The following is a 13,858-nucleotide window of genomic DNA, read 5'->3' as shown; positions in this document are numbered from 1 at the left end:
TTTTTGTGCACATGTATGCTCAACAGAATATTTCAGTCTATTTTAAAATTCTCTGATCATTTACTCACCCTCATGCCATCCCAGATGTGAATGACTTTCTTGCTTCTGCAGAACACAAAGATTTTAGAAGAAAAACCTACTCTGCTCTGTAGGTCCATACAATACAAGTGAATGGTGAAAAAAAAAAAGCAAATAAAGGCCACATAAAAGTCATCCACATGACTGCAGTGGTTAAATCTATATCTTCAGAAGTGATATGATAGGTGTGGGTGAGAAACAGACCAATATTTAAATCTGTATTTACTATTAATTCTACTCCCTGCCTAATAGGTGGCGATATGCACAAAGAATGCGAATCGCCAAAAATGAAGAATGTAAAAGTGGAGATTTATAGTAAAAATTCTGTTTCTCACTCACACCTATCATATAGCTTCTGAAGATACAGTATAGACTTAGCCACTGGAGTCTTATGGATTACTTTTATGCTGCCTTTATGTGATTTTTGGACCTTCAAAGTTCTGGCAACCATTAACTTACATTGCGAGGACCTACAAAGCTGAGATATTCTTCTAAAAATCTTTGTTTCTGTTCAACAAAAGACAGAAAGTCATACACATCTGGTATGGCATGGAGGGTGAGAAAGTGATGAAAGAATTTTATGGATTTATGGATGAACTATCCCTTTTCTGTCATTCAGCTATTTAAAGGTGCAGTATGTAACAATTTTCATGTAATATTTGCCTTTTTTTTTTTGCCAATGTATGAACGGCTTGTAACGCAACTTAAAAAATGAGCCCTTCTCAGACTTCCTAGGTTGCCTATTAAAGCCTGTAGACTGATTTTCATGTGAAGGGAGCAGGTCGCCTTTGCCGGGAAAATCCAAAGGATGTGACGTTTATGCACGCTCCTGAGAGCCTTGCCTCAGTGCTTCTCTTCTGCTATTCAACAGCGACAACAAACTGCAACACTAGGTAACGTTATCTTAGAGATGGAATCCAGCAAATGTCCGGCTCCCAGCACAACACTGACTCCTACACAAACTCTGAGTAAGCCATATGACATACAAAACATACAATAATGCAACATTACTGCAGTGCAACAGTAAACTGTCTGGTATATTTCGGTAGTATGTAGCTGTATGTGTGTATCAGTATGCTATGTTAGCTGATAAGTAGTTTTAGTTTAGTCTCAAAGTTTGTAGTAAAACAATCATAACTATTTAATTTTAATTATGCTACCTCATCTGTCAGCACGATGCCGGTGAATCACGTTCAGTCTCTTTGTACGTTACGTCATTGTTTTGGTCGATGCTCGCTCGCTCGTGTCCCTATGGAGTGTGTGCATGAGCACGAGCAACAGGTAGCTGGCTGCAGTTCACTTAACGGCCACAGGTGTCATTAATAACAAGGGTTTCTGAATCTTACATACTGCACCTTTAAGTAATTTTTTTCCCCATTTTAAGGATGTGTACATATTTTTACTGAAAAAAAAAAAACTTTGTTTTTGCGGTGCATGTACAGTATGTTTAATTTATAATAATGTATATTATTAAAAGATTACTCAGTTCAGTTTAATGAAAATGTGTCATACTATTGAAATGTGTAAATTTTTAATATAGACTAAAATATTTTTTGAGTGATAGCAAACAACAATGCATGGCTATAGAAGAATTGTGCAGTTTAAAGGTACACTTAATAAGGAAGTTAATGAGATGAAGTAAGCAGTTTTCAGCTGGTCATGTGATCTCTGCATATTGACTCGCTTTTAGTAGAATAAAACTGAATTTCTAGGCCACTGATATGAGTCTTCATCCCATGTGAGCATTATTTTAAATATATAAGTCAGAAGTAGTCATGCCTTTAGGGCTAAAACTTTTTTTGTACAGTGTAGAAGTTACTTAGTGCAAGTTTAGTTCCATAATTAAATCCTTGTGACCTCCGTCATTTTTTCAAAGCCTAAAGACCTTAAAGGGATAGTTCACCCAAAAATGAACATGTTGTCATTATTTACTCACCCTCATGTTGTTCCAACCCATAAGACTTTCTTTTCTTTTTCAGAGCACAAAAGGAATTTTTGTTTAGGAATATCTCAGTATGTCTATTCAGTACAATGTAAGTTGATAGTGACTCACTTCAAAGTTTATAAAAGGACCAAAAATATTATAAAAGTAGTCTATACGACTCTTATATCATATTCAAAGTCCAAAATTTAAAGGGGTCATGACATGAAGAATAACATTTTCCTTGATCTTTTGGCAAATAAAAGGTCATTGTACCATAAAAACATACTGTAAGTTTCAGAACTCAAAACTTCCTCCTCACTGCAAAAAAAAAAAAAAAAAAAAGAGCATTTGTTGAAACCAAGCTGCCAAAACGACTCTTTCTCTACTTCTTCCACATTGTGATGTCACACTGTGGTAAACATTTGCATCTGACCGCCTCCACAACTTCACATCAACGCCTACTTTATCAAATCACTTCCCTACCCCGCCCAGTATTGGTGAGCAGTGAGACGGCAAGTAGAGAGAACAGGTCAGTCAAGAGCAGTGAGCAAATCATAACAGTGGGCATTTACTGTCAAGTCTTAAAGGAGAAGCAGCACCAAAATCCGAGTGTTTCTGACCATGTTTTACAAATATATGACTGTTTTTTGTGCAAAAAAACTTTATTAATATAATAAGCGAACCTCATGTAACATATTCAAATAATAAAAAAGGCATGTCATGACCCCTTTAAGTCATTTTTTTTATTGAAAAATTAAGTACATTAGAGACTCTTGTTTACAGTGGTTTGCTAAAAACAAGTTTATCTCGTAGCATTCATGAAGGCAAAATGGACGTCAAGATTTTTACTGAAAAATTACTTACATTTTGGGTTGTGCTTTTTTTGATTTCACAAGACTTAGAATATGTCACATGAGTCACATATACTTCTTTTATGATACTTTTGTGTTCTTTTAGCTTGAATCACTATCCACAGCCATTGTATTCAAAAGACAATTTAATGAAGATATTCTTTAAAAAAAAGAATTTCATTTTCTGTTCTGCAGAAGAAAGTCATATGGGTTTGGAACGACATAAGGGTGAGTAAATAATGACAGAATTTAATCTTTAGGTGAACTAGCTCATCCCTTGAAGATTAGGTGTCAGTATAACCTTTTAATGATTGGCGGGTATAAAGCCACCTCCTGTGCTAGATTCCGGGCGGCTGAAAGAGAAAGCTTAATGTGCATTTTGACCTGAGAGTCAGGTATCTCCGCCCCTCTGTTACGACTTCATAGAGGCTTGCGTAAGCGGCTGATTGGGTATCAACAGAGTAGCTGGAGCATCTCCATTGCTGGGTGGCAGCCAAGGAGTGTCGAACGCCATGGATGCAATTGCTAAACATGTCAGAGCTGGCCTTGGGTGACACTCTGATAAAAAGTACCACTGTGCCTGAACTACTCAAATGATGTGCCATCTTGACTCTTGTCTGTCTAAGTGACATTATGATGAGTGTGCATGCTGTATAAAGATGTCTCCAAATCAAAGGATGATGTGATAGTGTGATAGGTAATATTTAAGGTCCTGTTAGGCAGCTTAGTTGTGATATGCAGTCAGGCAATAAACATGGGGATAGATAAAGGGGTATAAAGCGGCTCTGTGAGCAACTTGCGACACAATGTGTCACTGTACAGCTGCCCTAACTATGAATCTCTTTTGAGAGATGGTTATGTTAACAGCCCTTAGTGGCAGCAACTGCCTTTAGAGACTTGATAACGTTGCTAATTATATATTACCTTCATATTATACTATGTTAAACGTATATTACCTGCATCTAAATCTAACTAGAAATTCTTTATCACATTGAGGCAAATAATGCACCAGATTCATTGTCAGTTATACAGTAAATTCTAAATGTATTCATTTAGCAAACTCTACAGTACGGTGCTTTCAAGTTATACAGTAGTACACTTTGTCAGTTTGTTCCCTGAAAATCAAACTTGTGACCTTGGCTTTGCATTTGCCATGCTTTACCAGCTGAGCTACAGGAACTACATTCTGCATTGACAAATAAATCAAATTAAAAAGAGATTTAGACTGATGATCAAATAGTACAAAACCATCAAGAATTAATCCAAGCTGCACTTGTTGCTCATCCATTTGAAGATTTTTCATACAAATAACTTACTGTACATTAATTTCAAGGACAGACCTCCTGGGCCTACCTGAGGCAAAGTGACGTGCTCAAGGACAACAATATTGTAAGACTTACTTCAGTTGCTCTTAAATTCAAAAATATGGATCAATTCTAAGATGTGCATTAGTATTTCCTGACACGCATTGAGGACATTTCATGTTTGATTATCAATGTTATGTCACAGCCATGTGGATATGTTAGGTACTGCAAAATTTAAAATGGATAATTGTATAATAATTGAAATAACAATTATAATCAAGCAATCACGTTAAACATATTCCAACATAAATACATCAGCCATCTTCATAACAAACAATTTTAATTATTATTATTATTATTATTATTAATTGTTTTTTTTTTTTTTTTCAAAAGTATTATGTAAGTATTATTAGTATATATGGTGGTTTGATGATTGTCCATGCATGTTTAAGCATCAGAGTATATTAAAGTATGCACATCACTTCTCAAAACAAACAAAAAAGTGCCATTCACCCACACAAAATGTAGATCATTTTACCCTGTAACTCGGCATCAAAGGGAAGTTATGGGATAGCCTGTCAACCTCAGTCAGTTTTAATTAAGTGTGCTTACTAAAGCAAGCATAACAATTACTATTGCTCACGCTTCAAGAAAGAGTTCACACACACACAAAAAAACCGAATATGAGGATTGAACTCACCCTCATGTCGTTCCAAAGCCGTATACAGTTATTTTTTCAATGGAACACATTAAAATGAGGAAACAAGAATAATTTTCTTTACGTTGAACATGGCTGTTATGCTTAAAAAATGATAATGAATATGAACACCAAAAAGCACCTGATCTCATTTTTTGTTCAACAAAACCCAAAGAAAGTCATATGGGTTTGAAACGATATTAGGGTGTGTAATTCATGAGTCATTTATTATTTTCATTTCTGGTTACTTTTGAACCAAACCCCTAAACACAAGTATTACACTTCTGTGCATAAATCATCCCTCACCATTTTTTTATTTATTTTTGGCTACAGAGATGAATGATAACTCAATATGTGCAGCATCTTGAGGAGAGGTGTACTAGCCTATTACTTGACTTCAAGCAAATTGGTAAGTGCTTTTTGCATTGTTATAGCAACATCAGGAGTAAAGTGTAAATTAGGCTGCTTGAGCATTCAGTGTCAGATCAAGTTTTGAAAAGTAGTGCTGCGTTCCATTCAACTCAGAAAAAACAACTTCCTTCTAGGAAAAGTGCAATGGAATGCATCTTGAAGTCAGAATTACAACTTGTAGGCTCCTGCATAAATTCTCAACACCGAGTTCGCCGAGATGCAGGTATGGCAAGCCGTTTTAGCTTTTATTAATTCGCAGGATAGGAATTGTTGATATCTATGGCAAGCCGACTTTACTTTTATTCATTTGCAGGATATGAATTGTTGATATCAACAATTCAGTTTTCACTATTAAAATGCTAATTCTTGATATCAAGAATGTATTTTTCACTAGTGGAATTGCCAATTGTTGATAATAATTACATTTCCACTAGTAAAAATGTGAATTCTTGATATAAAAAATGACGTCATCACTCGCAGAAATCACATTCTTTATATCAAAAATGGGATTTCAACTAGTAAAACCCATAATTTTTGATATCTATAATTTAATTTTTATTAGTAAAGTTTCACACCGATATGTCATTCACTCTTATTCAAAACGTAATTATTGATATCAAAAATTAGTTTCTTACTAGTTGAAAGTTCAATTTCACATATCAACAATTCTTTTCTTACTAGTAAATAGAATTTTTGATATCAAGAATGTAATTTCTACTAGTGGAAATGCCAATTTTTGATATCAAAAACTGAATTCCAATGAATAAAAATGTTTGATATCAGTAATTCGGTTTTCACTAGTGACAATTTTAATTTCTGATATCTGTAATATCTTTTGGAGTTACTAGTAAGAAAGTCTTGTTAGATATCATTAAATACACTCCAAATTATTAATATTTGACATCCACTTCCAGATATCAGAAATACCAAATGTAACATGTTGAAATTAAATTACTGATATCAAAAATTATCATTTTCACTAGTTGTAATTCAGTTGTTGATATCAAGAATGAACATTTTACTAGTAACAATGTAATTATTGATATCAGTAAAGGGAGCTCTACTTGTAACAATTATTGCCTTGATATCTAAAACAGCCTTTGCAACTAGTGAAAATAGAATAACTGATATCTTAAATGTATTATCAATATCTAGAAATACAATTTTAACAGGTAAGAATAGCTATGGTAATGACTTTATGAATATTAATGAGACCTGGTTTTCCATGAATCCACTTTTGGAGCCAATAGTAGCAGGTTAAAAAATGGAGGGAGACATTCAATGTAGGTAAAAACAGCTTGTTTTTTTTTTTTTTGGTTTTTTTTCAGTTTTATTTTTATGCTTCAGAAACGGAAAATGAGAATTCATTTAAACTTTTCTTTTTTGTCCATTGTTAAAAAAATAAAATAAAAACAATATTAGATTTGCATATGTGGGTGGCACTGCAACACCCCTTTCATCTGATTGGCCAACCCGCGCCGTCTTCTACTGCCTTAATCCTTTTAGTCAGAATAACAGTTCGTACCGCTCTGCATATTTGGCTCAATTTTAATTAAATATTGTCCCGAACTACCACTCGCTGTAAACTACACATGCCATACGCAGAAAAATCTTGTTGCTGGGCACAAAACTGGTGCTGTTGCAAGGTGTTGTCTCTAATGGACGATGTGTAAGAGATCGCAAGCCACATCATATGCTGACTGGGAGTTTAGTCTCATATTTATAATATATTATTTTTATATTGAATAAATTTTATGATTTTGTAATACATTTGTTTTCATGGCGTTTTAATAAATGTAATGGCAAATGGGATTAAGGGAGTACAGAAGGAGTAGGTGTAAATTTTATTATTCCAACTGCAATATACTGCTCATTATTTATAAATAATGGTCGTTGTGCAGTCCTGCGTGCCGATGGAGTTACAGTCGGGATGCCTTTTGTCCAAATAATTAGTCTTAGCTATAGTTTGATGGTTTTAAATGTGTTTAAAATTGACATTGCTCTTTCATGCTTTTTCTGACATGAGAAACCAGTAACAAAAAAATCACTCCCTGCGCTAAATGCCTCCCATGTCTGCTGCTGTCTGCCAAAGGAAAAAGTCTTCTTACCTGCTAAGCCAAAATCGTGGAGGAATGGGTGTTACAATAGCACATAATAACATAAACAAATCTTCTAGAATGCTAATATTGTACGTCTGTGTGTGTTACTGTATGGTAATTAAGTGCATAAGAAGACAGCGCAAAAATGTTTTTTTAAAATTACGGGTGCACCCTTTCAACCAAAATTACTGCATTTAATCCAAGCATAAACATTATGGAAATTCTCAGTTATTTTATGGAAAGTATTATATGTATTATAATTACACATTTTAATTTCATAACAAAATGTAATCAAAGTTAGCAATCTTTAACAATATTAAATCAATAAAACTTGAATACATTTAAGTTGTATTAATATTAGCTAAAGATCACACAATTATTATGTTATGAAATTGAAATGTGTAAATTTTAAATATAAGCAATATATATATATATATATATATATATATATATATATATATATATATATATATATATACACTATATTGCCAAAAGTATTCACTCACCCATCCAAATAATTGAATTCAGGTGTTCCAATCACTTCCATGGCCACAGGTGTATAAAATGAAGCACCTAGGCATGCAGACTGCTTCTACAAACATTTGTGAAAGAATGGGCCGCTCTCAGGAGCTCAGAGAATTCCAGCGTGGTACTGTGATAGGATGCCACCTGTGCAACAAGTCCAGTCATGAAATTTCCTCGCTACTAAATATTCCACAGTCAACTGTCAGTGGTATTATAACAAAGTAGAAGCGATTGGGAATGACAGCAACTCAGCCACGAAGTGGTAGGCCACGTAAAATGACAGAGCGGGGTCAGCGGATGCTGAGGTGCATAGTGCGCAGAGGTCGCCAACTTTCTGCAGAGTCAATCGCTACAGACCTCCAAAGTTCATGTGGCCTTCAGATTAGCTCAAGAACAGTGCGTAGAGAGCTTCATGGAATGGGTTTCCATGGCCGAGCAGCTGCATCCAAGCCATACATCACCAAGTGCAATGCAAAGTGTTGGATGCAGTGGTGTAAAGCACGCCACCACTGGACTCTAGAGCAGTGGAGACGCGTTCTCTGGAGTGACGAATCACGCTTCTCCATCTGTCAATCTGATGGACGAGTCTGGGTTTGGCGGTTGCCAGGAGAACGGTACTTGTCTGACTGCATTGTGCCAACTGTGAAGTTTGGTGGAGGGGGATTATGGTGTGGGGTTGTTTTTCAGGAGCTGGGCTTGGCCCCTTAGTTCCAGTGAAAGGAACTCTGAATGCTTCAGCATACCAAGAGATTTTGGACAATTCCATGCTCCCAACTTTGTGGGAACAGTTTGGGGATGGCCCCTTCCTGTTCCAACATGACTGCGCACCAGTGCACAAAGCAAGGTCCATAAAGACATGGATGAGCGAGTTTGGTGTGGAAGAACTTGACTGGCCTGCACAGAGTCCTGACCTCAACCCGATAGAGCACCTTTGGGATGAATTAGAGCGAAGACTGCGAGCCAGGCCTTCTCGTCCAACATCAGTGTCTGACCTCACAAATGCGCTTCTGGAAGAATGGTCAAAAATTAACCTTGTGGAAAGCCTTCCCAGAAGAGTTGAAGCTGTTATAGCTGCAAAGGGTGGGCCGACGTCATATTAAACCCTATGGATTAAGAATGGGATGTCACTTAAGTTCATATGCGTCTAAAGGCAGATGAGCGAATACTTTTGGCAATATAGTGTGTATATATATATATATATATATATATATATATGAGGTCTGTCATTTTTAGTTAGATAGCCACGGTAATTGTTAGTGCTGTCAAAAGAGACTAAATTATCATTTTTCCTTAACCACCCCCCCCATTCCTGGGCCTTGTTTCCCAAAAGCATCGTAACTTAAGTAGTACTTGAAAATGCTGTTAGATTAAAAAGTGCTCTGGAGTAATCGTACAGCACTAAGAACATCGTAAGGACACAGACTTATGCAGACACCTGCAGGACAATCGTGAAATTACACCTAATACAATTTAAATACCTATAGCTACACTTTATGCTCATTTAATATCAGTATAAATTCATTTTGATTTTATTATTATTATTAACCAACAAGGCTAATAATAATAACAATAATAAATGCAGAAAATGATTGTGTAAAATAAATCTATCGTTCTGCAAAACAAAATGCAGTCATTATGTGGTGAATTAAGTTGTACATTTAAGAAAATATTTTTCAATATTCCCAGCGAGGTAAATTACAACATTTTTAAAGTTACGCACAAATATAATGAAGTGGCAATGACAAGCAGCACTATGGTCACATTTCAGCACTGCCACATGGACAGTGACTCTCTTAAGTAGCACTTAAAGCGCGTCCTCGCACGTTCATGTTAAGTGCAGTTTTGGGAAACGCACGTAAAAAATATTCATAAAACATTCGTAAAATCGTTGGTAGAAAATGCTCTTAACCGCTAAGATCAATCATCATTGGGAAAGGAGGCCCCGGCTGTTAAATTAGTGCATTTCATTTTAAACTAAAGTGTATAAAATAATAATAATAATAAAAATTTATAGATTTAGCCAATTTATTTTCTCAAAGGTTAAGTAAAAAGTAAAACGTGAAAACCATTATTTTTACGGCTTCTTTACACACACAGGCACACAAGTTTGTTAGATTTTATATCTACTCATCCTTGTTCATCCTAATACCCAAACATTAATTTAGCCTACGATTTTATGCAAAGTGATGGAACACGTTTTCATACATTTATCAACAGCACACACAGGGGCGGGTTTACGATTTCTGAGGCCTCAAGAAACCGACCAACCCAGGGCCCCATTTTGAAAATTTTTGCTTAAAAAATTACATAATTTTAAATTCATCCTATAAACTGTTGTAGCCAAGTACATTCAAAATGTTTAATTAAATAAAAATCTAGTTAACTATAATGAATGCATGTTTTCCAGATTTTCCACAGGTAAAAAAGCAATGTTTACCTAGCCTACATCTATTTTATTTTATTTATTTATTTGTTTTTGTTTTTTTGAACAGGGTGTGCAAAAACCTACTACTTCACCCAGTAACATTATAACCCATCAATTACAGTATTTATTGTTGTCCAGTCTGTCATTATAATATGATACAGTATTAGTATTATAACTTTGAGGATTTGTTGTGTACAATATATATTCCTGTCTTATTTACTTCACTTTCACCTGGAGTTTATATTCTGATTCTGCAGTGTATTGTTCATCATGTTGCAGAAGGCTGTATTTTCTGTAGGCTAAGCATCGTAGGCAACATTCTTAACAGTAACAGTAAACACACAAGGTGCGGCCCATCAGCACACTAGAGCAGAAGGGAAAAAACATTGCCGTTTATCAAGTGCTGAAACTTTGCTTGGTGCAGAACAATCTGGAATAATGTTAAAAATTGTAACAGTCACCTCTTTGCAACCTGAACGTTAAATCTTTGTGACACCTGGGCTAAAAACAATCTAGACACAGCGCAACGAATGACACTGAACGCTGGTGTCTCGACATACATTTTTGAAACCTGAAGTTTTTATTAACTTGACACAGTGTCTAAAAATGTGCCGGACACTGCGTGAGATACTGAAGAAACAGCGAGACGCGGTGCAACAGTCAAGGACATTCGTCCAGTGCGTGTTTACGTAGGAAAACAATGAAAAAACAGAGCAGACGCACAAAAAAATACATTTGGTGTGAACGACCCCTAACTCATCCTTTCGCGCGTATATGTGTGAGTGAAACGAGTTCGGAAGGCCTATATATTTTTTTCATAAATTACAAACCCAAAGTCCTACTGACCTGAACCCAGCAGCTTCTAACGTGAAATGCTCTGAGAAGGCTGACAACGGCGTGTTCGCGTGTGTACCCAGAACAACATGTCACTTCAAGCGGTTTTTGCTGACCTTTCCTACCAGGGTGGGGGCCCTCTCGATGTCCGGGGCCCCATGCAATTGCGTGGTTTGCATGGTGGTTAAAACTGCTACTGAGCACACAGATACATTAGACACAATAGTATTCATGTGCTGAGCCACAGAGCCGTGGTTTGACACAGAAGTATAAATGGGCCTTAAGTCACAGCAGTTTCAGGCCCGCAGTCTCCGGACAGATGTTATGGGCGGAGCTAATGACAGAACAATCATGCCGGAGAGCACGGTAAGTTGTTGTCTTTGTAAAGTTTTATTAAATCTAGAATTTTTGGTAAACAATTACTTTATTAAGATAAGTATTTATCTGCTAACTACTGGATCTGTATAGCCTAGATGTATTTCATAATGAATATTATTCTGGAAACAGTTCGATTGTCGATCGGGTTGTATTTTTTTTTTTTTTTTAAATGATTTGGTTTGGAATCACTCAAGCTTTTGTTGTTTAAATAATTATTTTAGTTTAATTTATTATTATTTAAATGTCTTATCAATTATGTAATTGGTTTTTTATTTTTATTTTGCAGTGTATATGTTTTGTTAGGCTTTGTAATTGAGTGTTTATTTTGAATTTGATTTGATTAAATATGGCATTAAATGCCCATTCTTTGTGTCTTTTTTAAGTACTCTTTGTAACATTATGAACAGGAAGGAAATCAAATGATCACATATAATATAGTCAAATGGGTAACACCTTACAATAAAGTTTCATTTGGTAACATTTGTTAACTTGAAAAACAATGAGCAGCATTTGTTAATCTTGGTTAATGTTAATTTCAGCACTTACTAATATATTTTTAAAATTAGAAGTTGTAAATGTTAACATTAGTTCATAAAATATAAATTAACAAAGAACAATGTTTTATCCATTAACAGAGATTAATAAATGCTGTTAAAAAATGTATTTGTTAATTCATGAAACCTACTGTATTAACTGTTGTTAACATGGAACCTTATTGAAAAGTGTTGAAAAGACTACCATTAAATGTTTTACATAGTAATCAAATCAAAATCGATGTAAAAACAGCACATTTGAAATCTATAAAAGCAAACAAACGTAAGAAATGATGCTCCAAACTATAGATGGCGCTAACACTGCATTGGTCCTGAGACTGCTGTGGCTCTGCGGCTCTGCAAATAGACGTATCTCGATACACATTTCAAAATCATACAATGTTATTAAATATCAAATTAATATACACCTTGTGGTGTTGATATGAAATATAAAAGTGTGGTTTATAAATGACAGAGTAAACGGATCGTGTGGATGAAGAAAGTTCTCTTTTCCCCTTGTGTATCCCCTTCGAGGTTCCATACTTTTCTTTTTTTAAATATTCATAAGGTACGTAAGGAACTCGTAAGCACTCCTCATTATTATGCACATATGCAAAAAGGAATTTATGAAATCTGAAATGACCATTTGAACTAGTAAAAATTACTACATTTCAACATGTAACAATTCCTTTTTTACATGTAAGAATTCAGTCACAGATATCAAGATTGATGGTTTTTACTAGTTGAAATTCAATTTTTTATATCAAGAATATGTTTCTCTGAGATCAGCTGAATGTGAACAAGTTCACTGAAACTGAGGTAAGCTACAAACAGACATTTTCAGACTTAACAAAATGTGCATTTTTCTCACAGTCACTTGAATAAGAGCGCGCGTTCTCTCTCCCTCACACGCAGCACCTGAGGGAGACACGCAAAACTGGTTAAAATTAAAACGATACGCTAGATTTAAATGGCGAACAAACACATATTTATGACATGTATCCATGTATGACTACAGAGAGCACTTCAATATGAAAACAAGCAAATCCCGGGCATTTAAGGCAATTTAGAAATCCCGGTCTGACTTTTTTAAAGTCCTGTTCGGGGGTACGGACATATTGTCACCCTAAACTAGCAGATATTACAGATTTTCCTACTTACAATACAACTTGTGGACAGTTTTGCCGCTTCTTTTGGTGATTGTTGTGCTGCACTGATAGACTGAACAACGGGGCAGGTGAATGCTCTGACATCTCGATCAGCGTATATGTTCTCCCTCGTAATGAATATTATCCATAACGATTGATTGTCACTTGAGGGTGAAATGCAACTGTCGTATCCACAAGCCGGAGATGGTGAAACGGGGGTGTTTTCGCCTGTAAGTCATTGATGCTCTATGAGAGTTTGGGCATACCAAGATGGCTGCTCAAACACTTCCGGTGGCTTCACCTTCTGCTGGCAGTTTACTGTTGCATATATATATATATATATATATATATATATATATATATATATATATATATATATACACACACATATACATCAGTGAGGTGAACCCAGTAGGCTAATTCGCCATGAGTTACCTCTGGATTTCCCTAAGGGTTTTAATGGCAGATTATAGATTTATGAGTAAAATAAGGTCTGTGGTAAACATTACTTTAAGATACTTGGACATTTTGTTCTACAACATAAATTACACACATTCATACCTCAGACGTGAATTTTGAAGCCGCCGTGTTTTTAAAAACATTATCAGAATCAGCTTATGTTGCTAATAAGTGCTAAACTAGGACTACAAC

Source organism: Myxocyprinus asiaticus, chromosome 34 (genome assembly GCF_019703515.2).
Source record: "Myxocyprinus asiaticus isolate MX2 ecotype Aquarium Trade chromosome 34, UBuf_Myxa_2, whole genome shotgun sequence".
Classification (NCBI taxonomy): domain Eukaryota; kingdom Metazoa; phylum Chordata; class Actinopteri; order Cypriniformes; family Catostomidae; genus Myxocyprinus; species Myxocyprinus asiaticus.
Note: the sequence above shows the minus strand (reverse complement) of the source record.